Source organism: Chroicocephalus ridibundus, chromosome 11 (assembly GCF_963924245.1).
Source record: "Chroicocephalus ridibundus chromosome 11, bChrRid1.1, whole genome shotgun sequence".
Classification (NCBI taxonomy): Eukaryota; Metazoa; Chordata; class Aves; order Charadriiformes; family Laridae; genus Chroicocephalus; species Chroicocephalus ridibundus.
Window position 1 is genome coordinate 4,230,680 of NC_086294.1, and position 17,105 is coordinate 4,247,784.

Here is a 17,105-nt window from a genome sequence, read left to right on the forward strand (position 1 = left end):
TTCCAAGCTTCCAGGCAATAGGTAAATGTAAAATAAGAAACCTGCAAATGCACCGGGTAATTTGGGATGGCTTTCCTTGCTCATCTTTGATGGCCGTGACAGAGGGAAGCAGTTTCCCTTGCAGCGCTCTGCTGGCTGGCCGCCATCAGAGAGTTCTCGGTACCATCTCCTGAAGCGTGCGTTGCGGGCGGACCCGCAGGGCTGTTAAGCAACGAGTGTGATTTAGCCGAGCGATTGCTACGTGCCCTGGCCCGCCCCGCCAGCAGGAAAAGCAGGAGGGACTCGCTGACCTCTCAGAGGAGGAAAGGAGCGATGGACAGAATCGCTTTATTTTGTCTTCATTCTCGCTGAGCATCTGCCTGCTTGGAGCAGATGGGTGCCGTGGCGTGCCAACCTCAGCAGCACCTTGCCGAGGGGGGAAAGGACCCGGCGTGGCTGAAGGGGGGGAGTAAGAATGGATAGAGCTGCCAGTAACTCATTAATTGAAGGCTCGACAACACGCTGACAAATGAGCATGTGAGAAAAAAATATGAGATGGGGCCCCAAGGAGCACGGTTCAGACGTAATCATTCATCTTACACACAGATTAGTCTGAATTTCTGTGGGGCGGTGAAACACTCCTCACCCACAGTCAGTTTTAGGGGAAAACCAGCCACGTAATGTCCGGAATGCCTCCACAGCCCACTTTTTCCCAACACCTTTATTTTGCTCTCGCAGGCAGCACAATCAAAGCTGCACTGCAGCTGCACGTCCTTTCACGCCAACATTCATTTTTCCTCAATAAATACTCAATATCCACAGTAAAACCACGCACATAGAAACACAACGTGCCAGCATTTAGCTTTTAGTGATAAATCCCTTTACCTATTGCACGAAGAGGAGTAATTCATATATGAATAAATAAAACCTTAGAGCCAGTGAGCACACCCACAATAGGCCACTACAGCTTCGTATGAACAATTTCGCTTTCTTTATAATACTTTTAAAGCTGTCACAACGCCTTGGCATGGCGGGATTACCTGCAATGACTGGCAGGCCGGTCCCCATGTGCCTATTAACTGCGTGACCTTGCAGCCACCAAGAGCTTATTACATGAAGAGAGTCACCTCTGGACACCAACTGGAAGCAGATGAAGTACTAAAGAAGCGTGACTGACTTGCCCACAGTAGCTGCCGCAAAGAAAACGAATTGAAACCAAGCACCCCACGTGCTGTTTGCCTTCCGCTTGCTCCGTGCAGTGAAGGAGACGTGTCCCAGGCGTCCTGAGAGCAGAGCTGTGGCCCAACACAGAGCCGCGTTCAGATGCTATAACTTTTACTCAAATCCCTGCATTTGATGTTTCCCACTGACTAGGCGCCTCTGCGGGTTATAAGAACACTTAAAAGCCAGTCCACCCAAAATTCCAGATGCGAGGTGACCAACTCTGAAGGCACCTCAGATCCTTTCAGGTTTGTCAGCTCTTGCCAACGGTTGGTGGCAGCTTTGCACCCCTTGCTTACATTGTCCCTGCTCCCAGGGCACCACATTGCCACGGTTTGGTACCCTCAGCCCAGGCTGGGAGGGTTTGAATATGCCCCCCGGGGCCTCAGTGGTCCTCCCATCCCTTCCCTGAGACAGGCTAAAATACCTAAAGGTATTTAATCCAGATTCATTTTGATGTTACCTTCTTTTTAAAGACCATTCAGCACCATGTTTCATAGTGCAACATGCCATTTAATAGAGCAGTAAAACAAACAAGATTTTTTTTTTTTTCTATTTGGACTTCTCCTCCTTTTAAATCACTCAAGAAACAGCATAAATGTTGCCCATTTCTAAGAATAGCGACTTAAGGTAGCAAGAGGCCAAGGCATTTGTCTCATAAGTGTTATCAATATCAGTCAGACTATCTGCCAAGAGAACGGCTCCTGCAGCAGACGTGCCAACAGCCCGTGGCTCAGAGCAGTACCCAGTCCCGCAGCTCCTCGGGAACCGCCGCTGGGCTGCAAGACTGCTGAACACAGGCAGCCACCGCGGGCTCTCCCCACGCAGCCGCCCTACACTTTGCACTGTGTTATCTTCCCTCCCAGACCCCAACCATCCCCCCTCGCAGCTGGCACGGCGATGCCACCCCGTGGCAGGCGTTGGGCTGCGGAGCACCACCTTTATTTAAGATAATCCTTCACATGCGCAATCATCGATAACTGCTAACCTACTCCCTAGAAGACACAGATCAATTGACAGATTATTATAACCCCTTAAAATATTAATGCCCTATCAGGAAGCAATTTCACTGGGCCTAGAGACTCTTCCATTATTAGAAATTATGCCCCAGCCTTAAATAAATTAACTCAATAAATGTCTTACCATGAATACAAATTCCTGCTTAGGGCTTGCAAATAAAATGATTTAGAGCTGTTCTCTGAGGAAAGATGAGGTGTTTAAACTTGCAAAAGAGGAAGGGCTACCGTATTCATTAGTCTTTTGTTTTAAATGGACTTCTTTTACACTGAAGGCATCCCTTTCGGAACAGAGGGGGAAATCTTTGGAAAATTAAGTTGTTACAGTTTCTTACACTGGGCCGCACGGTTTCAGTTCTGCAGACACCCAGATCTCTGCTGTACTCCAAAGGCAGCTCTGGGGCCGAGACCACCCCAGCCTCGGCTGCCCAGCGCCATCAGCACCACATCCCTGTGGGGCACGGGGGAGACCCCGCAGTTCATAGGGTGTCTGTTAATAAAGCTTCAGCCTTAGCAGGTGTTTGTGATTTCAAGAAAACATAAGCATGAGCAAGCCCATGAATCATCCCAACCTCCTGTCAAAGTGTCTGCCCTCTTCGTATCGATGAATCGACTGCAGCAACGTGAAGGCCACACTGTCAGATTTCATTAGAGCTGCATTTCACACCAAAGGCCCCTGATGTTTCAAGAAGAGTATTACAGCTCAGCATCCTTTTACGAATCTCTGAGCTGGCAAGAACAACATGGAGCATCAGCAGAGTAATACCTTGTCTGTCCATTGTGCACACTCCCACCATTTCCATTTTTGGCCACTTTTTTAGGAGCAATTATACACACACACAGACTTCCTGTGCGCTATTGTACTGCCTCCAATGCAACTGATTTTCTCAGGTGAGCACAGCCTGGTTTGCTCCATCTGGCCCGTCCTTAGGGACAGGACAGCCCTGGACGGGTAGTCTGCAACCTCAGGAGATGTGCAGGCAGCACCCCACGATTTGGTTATCTGCCTGGCAGCAGCTGCCAGGTGTCACCGCCCGCCTGTGGGACATCCAGAGCCATGTCCTACAGCAGAGAGGGGCGCACCTCGAGCTCTGCTGCAGCGAAGCCCAAGCACAACATTTCCCCAAAGGACGTGCCTTAGCTCAAAACACAGTGTAAAGACAGACATGTTCCTAAGACAGTGCAGGTAAACAGCTGCCTTCTGCAGATAACAATCAACAGGAACACCATGGGGAAGATAAAGTCTCTGTCTTTTCTTTGTGCTCAGGAATCGATTTGATGAGATTTTGATTGCTGATAACCACAGCACTCTTGTTTGCCTGTTAAGAGCTCACATGACTCTCCGGTCCTGGTTTAAGATTAGAGCATGCCCCGAAAATGGACGCAATGTTTCCAGTTGTTACTTTTCAGTTTGTACACACATGAACAGTTCAGTACCGAACCGCAGGTTACACATAAAAGACACAAGTCAGGATGAAAACAATAGCCCCACTGATTCCACTGGACTGCATCATAAAGGTTTGTAAAAAGGACCATAGATTCAACTTACTGTTTTCCCTTAGACAGAAATTCCATCAAAAGCCACCCACAGAGACGCTCAACACAGGGAATTCTGCAAGCGGAGCAGGGCGATTGCCTTGGCAGCAGCCTTCTCCTCAGCGTCTCCTCTTGCTGGCATGGACTTTGCACTTGTACCTGTTGCATTCCCAGCCGACCCAGCAGCAAGCTGTTGGGCTGGTGACATGAAGCTGCCCAGCAGGAATGCTTGCTTGCGTGCTGCAGCTTTTAACCACGGCATCTGAATTTGCTTCTTGCCACCCTTGAGGGCTGGGATAAATATAACCCCAGCTTACACATGCGAGAAATGGCGAGAATGGGCGCGTGGGGGCAGGGAGAGGGGGCGCAGCCTGCTTGGGTCAGGGGGAGAGGCAAGCAGAGGAGAGCAGCTCCCCCTCTCCCCTCCTCCCACCCTCACCGAGCCCCCCATCCCCAGCCCTGGGAGCCCACTGCTGTGCCTGTGCCACCATGGGGCCTTCAGGCAACCACTGGCACCTGCGGGCACCACTTCCCAACCACGGCTCCCGGCTCAGAAACATCCCGCCTGCCTCAGTGTCCCCACAGACCACGCATTCAGCAGTCACAGGCAGCCACCAGCTGCCCTCGACAGGAGATACCCCCCATGCCGGCCCCATCCACAGACAGCCCATACAGACACCATCAACAACCAGTTACGTTACGTTTAAGGCCACTTAGCCCTCAAGGTCTATCTGTGCAGGGATAATGTTTCAAAGCAATTTGGCAAAAAGTAAGGTTAGAGGAGCAACTTCCCAGCTCTGTGCAAACAGATTGCAGCCTCGTGGCTTCCTGGGAGTGTGGCACTTGTGCCGCTTGTGGTGGCCACCCCCTCAAATCCCCTGCTGCCACCTCCCTCCTGTCCCCAGCACCTGTGGCTTCCCGCTCTGTCTCCAGCGCTGGCCAGGCTCTGCTCTGCCGCGGTGCAGCCGGCGATGGTCCTCGCTGAGGCCGGCTGATGCTTTGGGAGATTATTCCTTAATAGGCTGATCTCCGTGCTAGCAAAGGACCGGGGAAGGGAGGAATACATTATCAGCTCTAATCTGGCATTACAGCGTGCTTGCTGCTTGGGTTCTGCCTCCCAAAAGCAGAATTAATTGCTGGGCTAGAAAATGCAGATAAATCAATCAGCTCATACACTACATTTATTTTCTGTAGCTATGCATTGGGCTCCTGGCAGCTTAAAACAGCAGTGACACCCACTGTTGCTACAAGGAGGGATAAAGGTTGGGCTCTTGCCAAAGGCTACCTGCAGAAAGCTGTGGTTGCCCAGCACACAGGCAGGGCAAGGTGGTGGCACAGCTACAGCAGCCACCTGGAGCTAAACACCATCACAGCAGCAGTATTTCTGCCCCATTTCAGCGTTTAAGGTGACTGTCAATCCAGACCCATTGCAAAACTTACCTTCCTAGCTTTTCTAAAATAAATGCCCGAAAGTCAGGATAGAAAGAGGAGGCAGAAAACGGATATTGCGAGAAAAGAAATGTCATCTTCTACTGTAGACTTATTTACAGCAAACTCCGTGACTTGACAACGGTGTCTACAGCAACAAGGAAAATAAAACACTCAGTCATTACCAGTGTGCTCTTTTTGAGTGGAACGATAGAGCAAAGACAAACCTCAAGCCAGACTCCCCAGTCTGCCCAGGAACCACCTCCTGCTCGGTGCTTTCCCCCCCAGGGGTCTGGTCCTTGGCTGCGCTCCCCAGCCCTGGCTGCGATGCAGGTCAGCCACGACCATCGCCTGAGGCCTTTTGCCAGGTGTAAATGCAGGTAGTGACCTTTCTTTCCCACTTCCTTCCCTTCACCACGTGTCTGATGTGAGCAGAGCAGGACATACCAACACCCTCAGTGCCCTGCTCCTGCCCCTACGTCACCTCTGCCCTGCACTTTTCCTCCTGCACTAGGAAAGGGACTTTAATGCAGAAGTCCTCGCCCTTGCAGCACTGCCTCCCTGCAGTGTGGTGCCCTCCACGCCTCCCATCCCATCCCATCCCATCCCCTCCCCTCCCCCTGCAGAGAGGTGCCTGTGCACAGCGCACCCCAACACATGATGGGACAGAGACATCCTCCAGGAAAAGAACGGGGTAAAAGAGGGATGTGAGCTGCTGCTGAGCGGTGTTGGAGGTTAGAGCGAGCCTCTGTGTTCTCTGAAAAATTCCATCCTTTCTCCATGCCTTAGATACCCACGTGAAAAATGGAGATAATAGCTGTTCACACTGTCTCCTAGGGACCTCTAAAGACAAAGACTCATGGAAACGTGCTTTTCTGTTATCTTCCCTTATTTTGACTCTCAGTCACCAGGATTTGTCGTTCTTCTCTCTGGCACACTGCGGGGTCACAGAAGCCAGGTGCCCCATCCAGCCTCGGCGTGAGCCCAGGCTGCCCACAGACGCGGCCCCCAAGCAGCATGGCATCCCACTCCAAAACAGAATTTATGTGTCACAGAAGCAAGAGGTGACATTTTACCTCTTATCCAGTATTTAAAACCCTTGCAATGTGTGAACACTTTATGAACTGCCAGTGAATGGAGATACGGGGCACAGGGGAGCCGGGCTGCAGGACGGCTGCCTGTCAGCATGGTTTCCTCAGCCGATGTGTCCACAAGAGCAGCCGAACACCCCTGGGCAGCCCTGAGCCAGGCTCACAGCAGCCTGGTGTCCAGCACCCTGAGAAACCTTACCCAACGCTGTAAATTATTCATGGCTAGGCAGCTATTCGCTGTAAAACACGTTCCAGGTTCCAGCTGCTCTTTGAAAAACAAGCAATGCTAACAACAAATTCTCTGTCACCCATACCCGCTTGTTCTCAACACGTCTAACGTGCCAATACTGCTGATACTTGAACCAAAACACATTTCAAGTAGGAACAAAAGTTCTGGACTGCCATCAGGCATGTTTTTTCCAATCTGAAAACCCATTTAATTATTTCCATTATGATGTTGCCCATTACAACCTGAAAACATTATTTTATCTGCGTGCACATCAGCACCCAATGTTCATGCCTAGATTCTCGTACAGCTTTCTAACGTCGCTTTAAAATAACGAATATACTTAAAAAGTAAAAAAAGGTCAGTGTAACCTCTTGTCAGATACAAGAATGAGTTTGGGAACAGACAATTAATTGGACACTCAGTTTCAGGAGCACAACACTTTGTTATTATCTCAGATTAATGCACAATTGCGGTTTAATCTTTGGCCAAAACTCTTACCTGAGTCATTGTGAATGATGTCATTCCTTTCTGCTCCCTAACTTATTAAATACATATTTCATCCATATAAGTGACTTCAGCTGTCAAAAGCTGGACAGATGTTTTAACCGGCACTAGATTAGGATCTATTGCGGTGTTGCTTATTTTTATGTTAATAGGATGAAATACTCTCCGAGACAGCAGATCAGATCAAGATGTACTTATCAGACAAGCTGCAGGAACTACTAGTTTCTGGTTTACCTGTTCATGAGAAGGAAAGTTATCTCTATTGGTAGTGCATGTTTTTTGGAACTGTTCTGAAAGCCACAAACATAAAAGCAGCTTAATTAAAAGATTTTTCTTTTTTTTTTTAATCAAGAACTTTCCCCCTAAAGGACTCGGTCTATATTGTTATATTGTTTTCAGGGGAAGGTGGAGTCGGGGTGGGAATATTTTTAAGGAAAAAAAAAAAAAGTAAGCCAAAATACTTGGGCCAACACTTAAAATTGCTACATGAATGCTTTATATGCTGCTCTCCAAATGGGATGGCACTTACCGGTGGGATTCATCCCCGCTGAGGCACAGCAGTGCCGCCACTGGAGCAGCTGTAAAGCCTTGGGGAGGTGATGATGCAGCAGGGACCCCTCAGCACCTCTGTGCATCTCCTGAAGCGCTGCAGCAACGCACCCCATTCAAAATCTTTTAGGTTTCCATTTTGTCCCAAACAGTCACGGAGAGCTGATAAGGACACACTCCAGTGTTTTGCTTCTGAAGTGGCTGGATGCTGGTTACAGGAAGACACTTTGTATTATTATTTTCACTATTCAAGAATAATAATTCTTGCTTTATGTTATTTTTGAGCTGAGGAGTTCTGGATAGCGGAAGACATTGCATTCACGTTATCCATGTGAAAAGTAGCAATGCGCGCTACCAGCAGATGAGTAAGAGAGCAGATAAATGTCTTACCTGAAGCTCTCGTCCTCCGTCACTTGCCGCATCCCATCCCACAGCCGCTCACTCGAGAGGAGCTCCGGCACAGCGCCAACGTGGAAAAGTCACTCAGGTACACACTCGTCAGCTGCATCAGGCCCAGGCGTGCGCACGTTCTGTATCTCCATTGGAAAGGACATCTCTGACAAGCTTACTCACAGAGCACTTAAGTCATTTCCAAGATTAATTTCCAAGGAACGAGCATTTTCTGCTTTTGGAGGAAACAAAATGAGGTGGGAAAATCCCCTTGAGGTTCACGTGGGTTTAGCTTCATATTTAGCTTACAAAACAGCAGTAGTAGCTTTGCCACCAGAAAGAGAGCTCTCGTTACCAATGCAGTACAGAAACATTTTTTGTGTTTAAAAATAGTCTCAACTATTGTTAGAAGGGATTAAGCAAGGTTTTTTTTTTTCCCTTTATCAACACAACAGAGCAATGTGGACAAAGTAAAAGGGTAACTGTTGTTACTCTGCGAATGAGGAAATACTGTTTTATCTAATTTACTGCAGCCTGAGGTGAAACATTAACTTTGCTTTGAATTATGATGGGATATAAAATAGCCTGAACGAAAACATTGCTGGGCTCTCTTTTGAGGGCATGAACTTAGAGGTCTTCAAAACTGAGTTTGAATGGTATCACCTTTCGTTTTATTGAAGCATTCACTGCAATGTTTACCTTTGGAGTAGATTATTTTAAGCATCATGGAAAAAGGGAAAAGGAGAGATATTTTACATGATGGATGTTTCCCAAAAGACTATGAAAATCTTTTAAAGGGATAAAAAGAAGTAATTGCAGACTTACCTTCAGTTTTGCATTTCAAAAGATAAAAAATAGTCTTAGCAGCATTTAAATAGTTCAGTAAGTGCCACCTGCAGAGTTCCCTGCTCCTTCTGCGTGACGAAGCTGGTGTTGGCTTCCCACATGCTTTGGGTCGGAGCCAGATCGGTGCTCCTTGTATGCGTATCTGGGATAAAGTCTCTTTCAGGCCACTCCTCCTCAGAGCCGTTCTTGATCTTTAAAATGTGTCAGGGACATAGATACCTGTCCGCCAGGGAATGCACATCACATCAAAAGGGGAATTGCAAAGAGGAGGAAAAAATCTGCCATTTTCACTCCAGTGATTATTTACAGTTTATGTTTGTTACAGCATGAAGTACCTGCAGCCCTTGCACAAATAAAATAACGAGTTCCTGTTACCCAAAAATCACTGAAACACTTGTGAGCTGATGGAGAACATGACCTTTGGGATGACTCCGATAACTATCTGACAGAGAGAAAATGTCTGGTGTCCTTAAAGGCCCTATACCCTATTTACTGCTACAGCTACGGTCACGTCAGATCACCACACACCCCTGAAGAAGTTATGTGGCATCTGGAAAAGTACTGACCAGTGTCCCCACGGGACCGTTGGGACCCAGATGCCCTGGCAGAGCGCCAGTACAATTACCAGAATTTGCTTATGTGGAGCAGTATATCTGCCTACGCGCTACAGCAAAAGGGAGACCACTAAAAGGAGGAATAAACCCGATGTTATCACTCATGCAATTATTTACAATTTATTTCTGTTGCCACATTAAAGTAGTTAGCACTCAAATAAAAATGGCTAATGAGAGAAGCTACGCCACCACCCCAAAATAAGCCGTGCGGTTTCTGTTTCAGCTTGGCAGCCCCGGTGGATCGTAACCATCGTTCAGAGCTGCAGGACTGCGTTACATGGTACGAATGACAGAGTGACGGCACTGTCCCCAGCCGCTCCCGCCAGCAGCTCAGGTGCCACCCTGGCTCAGGTTAGCTGGCTCTCTGTTAGTCTCGTCTGCTAAAAGCGCTCTGGGGAAATTAATAGCTACTTTGGGAACGCTGCGCACTCTTCCCTGTAATGTCCCACGAAGCACACTCTTGAGACACAAACCTGACAGCATGTCACATTTGCACGGGAAAATTTAACTCTAATAAAGATTAATACATGGGGACTCACCACCACATTTTTTCTAATTGCCTTTCATTAACATTCTCAGCAACCTTGAACGAACACCACGGCCTTTTGTTTTCCTGTTTGCCAGCCAGGGACTGCACGAGGCACAGCCAGTTCTCGCTCTATAGGAGCAACGCATTTTCACTACGGACTCCTGCGCTGAGGTACCACAAACTCTTTAATCCCCAAATGTCTCATAACAGCCTCTGCTTAGAGGAAAAATCTGCTTTGCAAAATTGGAGCAATGCAGTGTGAATTATTTGTGGTGAAACAAGAAGAAAAATAATTCATTCTCCTCTGTAAACACCCTCCCGCACCAGAGCTACTCGCACAGCGCTCCAGGAGCTGCTGCCTGGGACTCTGCAAGCGCGACGTCTTGCCCAGCTCCTCCCCGGCCAACTCAGCTCACCGCAGTTTCCCTGAGGCCCTTGAAGATATTTTTCAGGACATGGGACTTCCTCAGGGAACAGGCACAGGGTATAGTGCATTTGTGACAAAGAAAATAATAGCACATAGAAAAGGAAGGAGCTTTTGAAAGACCAGACAGACATACGGTCCGATTCTCATGTTGTTAAATCAGACCCCTGCACCTTTCCAGCAAAAATCCTGTAATTTCTTCTTACACCAGTTTGCTTTAAATCTTCAGATCCTCCCTCATCCATTGCTCTAAAAGCTAAAATACATTTTTATAGCTGCCTGAGAGCCCCTATTCCTGGCCAAAGACACCATCGCACTATTATGCCTGTTCCTTCACCTGATACTGAACACCAACAATAGCCCAAAATATCCCTCAACGTTGGGCAGCTCAGCTGCAGGTACCAGATGGCTGTTCCTGCAAACCCAACATGAGCGCTGCAAGAGCCTTTGAAGGTTGTTTTATTTTAACGAATGACATTTTGGTGTTAAGAAAAAAAACATCGTACTGGGAAATTCAGACTATCCTGACATGTGTGGTGATATTTTATGGACAGAGTTGGTGACTATAAAAATCTATTGCATCGTCACGATAGTGATGATATTGGCCATTTTGCCCAGCTCCAGGCAGGGAGCGGGGCAGCACTCAGAGGTGCCTCCAGCCATGGGGTGGGTACAGCCTATTCCCCATGGAGGTCTCAAACCGTTTGCTTGCTTCGGTGCCAACGCCCCAATATCTGAGGGCCAGATGTCTTCTGGGTTAATTCCCGACTCTGCACGTGCTGTGGGCAGAAGCTGAGGTTTGGGAGAGCTGCAGTGCTGCCTCTCATTGAAAACAAGGAAGAAACTCGCACTGCCAGGGCCCAGGTGCCCATATATCAGTACACTAAAAATACCTTGAGAGCGAAACCATAGAAGACCAGCCAAACAACATCTATTGCTCCCCTCTTTGCCAAGCGCTAAAACAAGCCAAAGGAGAAAAATCCCAGCACCAGAACAGGTTTGACCAGCTTTGTCACATTTTTGTGCTCCCTCCTCTCTAACACAGACCCAGGCAGGGTTTTGTCTATCCCTTCCAGACTTTGTCAGTACCATAAGGCACCTCTGGCCCCTTCCCCGAGGGAGCTCTAGCCCACTGCCGTTACCTTCCTCCAAACCCTTACAACAGGGCAACCTCTTACTCCATGGACTTGTCCTTGGAGGGAAGGAATTGCTAACGCACAAGGCCTCATGTAGGCTATGAAAGTCTTAGTTCCCAGCTCTGTCAAAATTACCTCCACAATCAAACAGCTTCTCTTGGCTCCTACACAAACGCGGGCAAAAGGCAGCACCTCCCAGGCTCACTGAGGGCTCTGGAGATAGGAGATGGCAAGGTGTTCAGATACTATCAACACGGGTCACACAAGTGTCATAAATACTGTACCAAACCCACAGTAAAGCCACCATAAAGCCACAGTAAGGGAACAGTACTTCTCTCCTTGTCAATTATATTTCTGAACGTGGCTTTGCTGTATCTAAAATTACCTGGAGGTAATGCCCCATCCCTGGAGGTGTTCAAAGGCCAGGTTGGACGGGGCTTTAAGCAACCCACTCTAGTGGGAGGTGTCCCTGCCCAGGGCAGGGGGCTGGAACTAGATGATCATTAAGGTCCCTTCCGATCTGAACCCTTCTGTGATTCTACGTACAGGTCTCTGCAACGTCACACCAGTTTCTGCAATGATCTTTTTTTGCCCTGCGTCACAGGCTGTAATGGGATTTCTGTTCCAACTGGGCATTAAACGTGCTCTCAGAAATGTGAATTTTCAAGCTCTGAAATTCTGCTTTTGTACTTTGAAGACGCCAAAAATCTAGACAGTATTTTTGCATTCTTACACGTTGCTTTATGGCATGCACTAAATATTCACTGCTACAGTAAGACATAAACTAAAAGCTTTAATATTCTGTTAATTTATTGCTAAAATCACTGCAAGACATTGCTCTGACTGAGATCTCTTACCTTCTTTTCATTTCAAAATGTCTCGTTTCCTTGTGTCCAGCTGTTCCATTTGAATACAAAAGGAGACCGATCTAGAAAACAGTTCAAGAACTTGTTTGTAGCAGATGTCCTTAAAGATTTTAGCATTATGGTATCTCAGCCTAGTGCAAAATAAAACAAATATAAGGCAAATTAACTACTTTAAGATAAATTTTTAAAAATCTGAAACAAAAATCGGGAACAAGTTGGAAGTATTTTTGCAGCTGAGTTTGTCATAGAAACACATAGGTTTTTCCAGAGTTTTACTAGTTCTCAATTACAGCACAGACAGGTCTTCTCTCCTCTCAGTGCAATGCCCACCCGCCAAAATCCATATTGTTTTTCTTACATACAACTGGTTGGTTAAATAACGGTGAGTAGCTTTCCACAACAGCTCGTGCCCTGTGAAGGAAACGTAAGTCTCTTGTACTTCTTCATGTTCCGAGTTCTCTACAATTTAGTATATGTGTTCAGACAGAATACTGTCTCCTTGTATACTTTCATTGATACATATTTTCAACTCCTATTGATAAGTAAATCAATAAAGTAATTTGAACACAAAAGTTGGATAAGTTTCTGTGAAAATGTCACCAAAGTCTATCTAACCCTGGGATTGTACAATGAATCTTTGATTTTTTTAAATCAACACTTTCCAATAACTTAGTATCCTAATGGAAAGTTCTGGGTCAGCACTAACTCTTCACAGCCGTTTTAACGAGAGTTGACTGTTCATTACTAACAGCGGTCCTTTCATCTCCACCCTTTACAACATCAGCGTACACACTCCTTGACTTTCCCTGCAAATATAAAGACTAAATACATCCTCTAAATAAAAACCAGGAAAATGGCAACATGGCTTCATCATTCTTATGCCCCCTTCACTCGCAGGCAGAGAAACCTGAGACGTGGCTTGGGTTTTGGAGACAGTGTGGGCATGGTCACGAGCAAGCCTGTGGCATAGGGAAGGATGGTCACAGGGTTTCAGGAGGAGTGTTCAGGCTGGCCAGAATGGCCGCATTCTTACATTTTTTTAACCTGGATTCCTGGCCCTGGATGAGGGTAGTAATCATCCGGGCTGATTTTCTTCTGCGGCTAGACTTCAGATCAGAACTCATTCCTACAACCGAAATGCTGCCTTGTTGTGCTGCAACCCTGTCCCTGTCCTCCATTTCATGGCAGCTGGCCGTCGTGGCAAATCCCAACAAGAAATAACTTTAAAAGCGTCCCAGGTTTTTAAAGGAAATACTCCCCCCCTCCTCCTACCACCAGAAGCATTCCAGCCTCTTGCAGAAGCCCTTGTCCTGAATTAGGAGTGCAGATTACCCTCGTACCATCTTGGCTCTTCCACAGGCCTCTGCGTGCAGTGTGGGGACCTGCCTACGCTGGCCAAATGCAGCCCCAGGGACAGGACTGCAGATGAGTTCCCAGGGGGATTTCACAATCAAATACAGCAACTTATTCTGTGCTGCCCCAGGGAGGTTTCCAGCCAGAGCCCCACTGATGATGATTGTAGTGATGGGCTCCCTACAATAACAGATGGAGAAAGACACACTTTTCTTTTACAAGACAAAAAGGAAAGTTTAAACAAAACAGGCTAGAAATAACCACATCCACTGAGGATCTGGAGATCCTCAGTTCATTTTCCACCTCCTGAAAGGCGAGTGGGACAGGTCTCCTGTTTGCAAAGAACCAGCCTCTCCTGGCAAAGCAGCAGGGGCAGGTCCATCGCCAGTTCTCCAATCAATTAGAACATACAGGATTTCTGCTTACGCAGCTCCCATGCTTTATCCCACACAGTACACACCTGATGCAATAAAAGGACACCAAATTTTGCTTCAGTTCCTTTTGTGTAAATTAGAAACAATTACTTTGCCCTAGATTCTGTTCTTCAAAGTTCACCTTCCCTACTCTTAGATATATCTGCATTTTAGACATATCTTCAATGACCACATTTACAAAAAAGTATCACATGCCCCTGTTACTATAATCAGTCCTCAAAGCCGGCTGTGGAAGATGATTATGTATGGAAGTGGTTAAGTTCGCACTGTGTGACACCTGACATCTCCTGCCCCTGGGATAACAAAAGGTGGTGCAGGCTGGAACCCACCTGGCTGGCCCTGGCTGCGCGCGCCGGGAGGGATCTCAGTGACATCTAGTGTTCCGTGCCACAGCCCAGCAGGCAGCACAGCCCACTGCACACACAGCCTCCCCGCTGCCCCGTCAGACCCTGTCTTCCAAAACCCAGACATCTATTTATTGGCTGCGGAAACACAGGTTATTTAAGCAAGAGGTAAAAATTATGATGACAGTAATTTATTTTTTACAGAAACCAAACCTATTCTAGCTGAGAGACAGTGCATGGGATAAGTGCCACTGACAGGGTACCTAATATGTTAATTCATGAAGAGTGAGAATCATTATTGGCACAGCTCCAGTTAACTAACCTGACACCAGGCTCTGGGCTACGATGAGATACAAGCCAATACATAAAAAACGTCAGTGTAATTTAGAGCAAACAGGAGGCTGATCAGTCCTATTTGATTATTATTCTTTTTTTTCCAAATCTAAAATCAGTGTAGTACACATAAATACAGATACGATATGCCTGGATTTGTTAAAGGTGAATGATCTAGACGTCTTATGTACATACATATTTATCTTAACCTCCCTTTTTTCTTTTTTTTTTTTAAAGTATTTGAGAGCTATCCCACAGCTGGGTTATTTCAGGGGCTGAAAACGTGGCTGAGTCTTCTTGGAGAACAACTGGTATGTACGAACAGGAAAGCCCCATGGGGAAGTGACGGTGCCTGACCCCCTCCATCTAAACCACCCGAACTCTAGCTCCTGACTTGCAAGATGCACACTTTTGGGACAGAATTCAAAGAATTACAAATTCAAAAAATTCAAAACTACCACTGGAAACCTGTACGTGCTCACCTGTGCTGTGCAGGCTGGGGTGACCGTCACCTGGACACATAAGGATGCATCACCTCAGCTGGCTTCAACGCTGTCAGCTGGAGACAAGAAAAAAATCGGGCTTCAGCTGACACCGATTTCATTGTACTTACTACATGGGTAGCTTATAAAGGGATGCCTATCCTTGACTGGCCTGTTGTGGTTGATAACCTCCCACCATTAACTTGATGACTTAAATACACTGAAGATTTAATATCAATATTACCAATACCTTGCCAATTTGTTTTTACTTTAACTGCATTTTTTATTATTCTTTAACCTTTAGTTAGTGTGACACAATTAGCAGCTGTGTCTTCAAATTTGTCTGGTCATTTCTGTTTATTTTTAATAACATTTATTTATAAAGACTTTCTTAGGTATTCCTTTCACTTGGCCTAACTGACTGAAGATCATGCTAGACTCAAGTCACCTTGTTCATCTTGTTCATGTCCTCTGTACTTGTCTGCTATCACCAATTTGAACTTGCTTCACAATGGCAAAGGAGTTTAAATAATCCTGAGCAATGAATCGAGGGGCACGTGCTGCGGTTTCAGACAGACTGCAGTTAAGGAGGTAATTCAGGATGGAAGGCAGAAAGTTAACAAGCTGCCCTCTTTCCAGCAGGAGTGCTCAGCTCCACTTAGGCTTGGACCTCTCAGAATTGATCCCAGATATCTGGCTTTAGAAATGATGGTAATCTGGGATTTCTTCCCTTAATGAAATTTGTTAAATTAAATCTAGACCAACAGATACCTGTTATCCCACTGTGCTCCCAGTCACATCTCACTCTAGCTGGATACAAGCCTCACTTTCCCCAGAACGCTGCACAGTTTCTCCACATTTCTCTGTCTCAGATGCATCTTCTGGCCCCAAATGCAAGAGAACCGGGTAGCCGATAACTTCTACTTGTGCAGAGAAGTAGATCTTCAAGTGCCAACATACCCAGGCCTCTTCCATTTCCAGCTTTGCTGGACCTGCATGGGTAAGCAAAGATTACAGAACTAATCTCACAGTAAGAAAAAGCTATTATTGCATTCAAAAGTAACCTTTTTCACATGCTGAGTTGTGGCACGTACCTCGGTTTCACCCTACTGCGCTCTGGAGAACCTTCCCAGAGATGCTGTGGGACAGCCCTCATCCCTGCCCTCTTCCCCACTGTCCCTTCAAACTATCAGACACAACGCCCCAGACCACGTAGGCAGCAGGATGGGATGCTCAGCCTGCAGTGGTGATGGGCTGGAGAATAAAGTCAGAGGTGGCTAATGTCTCACAACAGTAACTAAAACTTCAGACAACCAACTCGAGCAAACCTGATGCTGAAAACTGAATAAAAAGCATACGCACATGCTGGCGAGCCAGAGTCTACTTGGCCTAGAAGGAGCTGGGTGCACGTCGGACCTAGTGAGAGGCGCAGGCGGCTTCAACACCTTCCCCTTGCAGGGACAGTAAGAAGTCCGGTTTGGCATTTTCCACAGGGAAATGTCCTCTCCTCTGAGCGGGCTGGTGCCTGGGTGGTAGAGATGGCTGTCCCCAGGCTTCTTGCTCCATCTGCGCAGCCAAGAGCTGGCCGGGGGGAGCACTCAGCTGGGCAACGCGACCTGGTTAGGCACTGCAGTGAGACCAACACCACATTCCACACAGACATCTTTATTTTCACATTTCTGCACGTATGCAAGAGAATGTTCTTTTTCCTGGGATGTGCTGGTAGACATACTATACCCTACAGAATAGAGTTTAGCAATTCTTTTTATAGATAGATATAGATAGATATATATATATGTAC

General features: G+C 46.9%; 1 protein-coding gene across 3 annotated transcripts in view; it reads right to left on the bottom strand.

Moving 5' to 3' along the window:
* Positions 1-7,633, bottom strand: part of GABRP (gamma-aminobutyric acid type A receptor subunit pi) — a 29,466-nt gene extending 21,833 nt beyond the window's left edge. Inside the window, exon 1 of one of the 3 annotated variants that reach the window (XM_063349033.1) lies at positions 7,534-7,633. The gene's annotated coding sequence lies outside the window, so the exon portion shown is untranslated. Of the gene's footprint in view, positions 1-3,765; positions 4,120-4,660; positions 4,801-7,533 lie in introns of those variants that run through there. The other 2 variants (XM_063349032.1, XM_063349035.1) reach the window with 2 other exon arrangements.
* Positions 7,634-17,105: the final 9,472 nt, after the last annotated feature.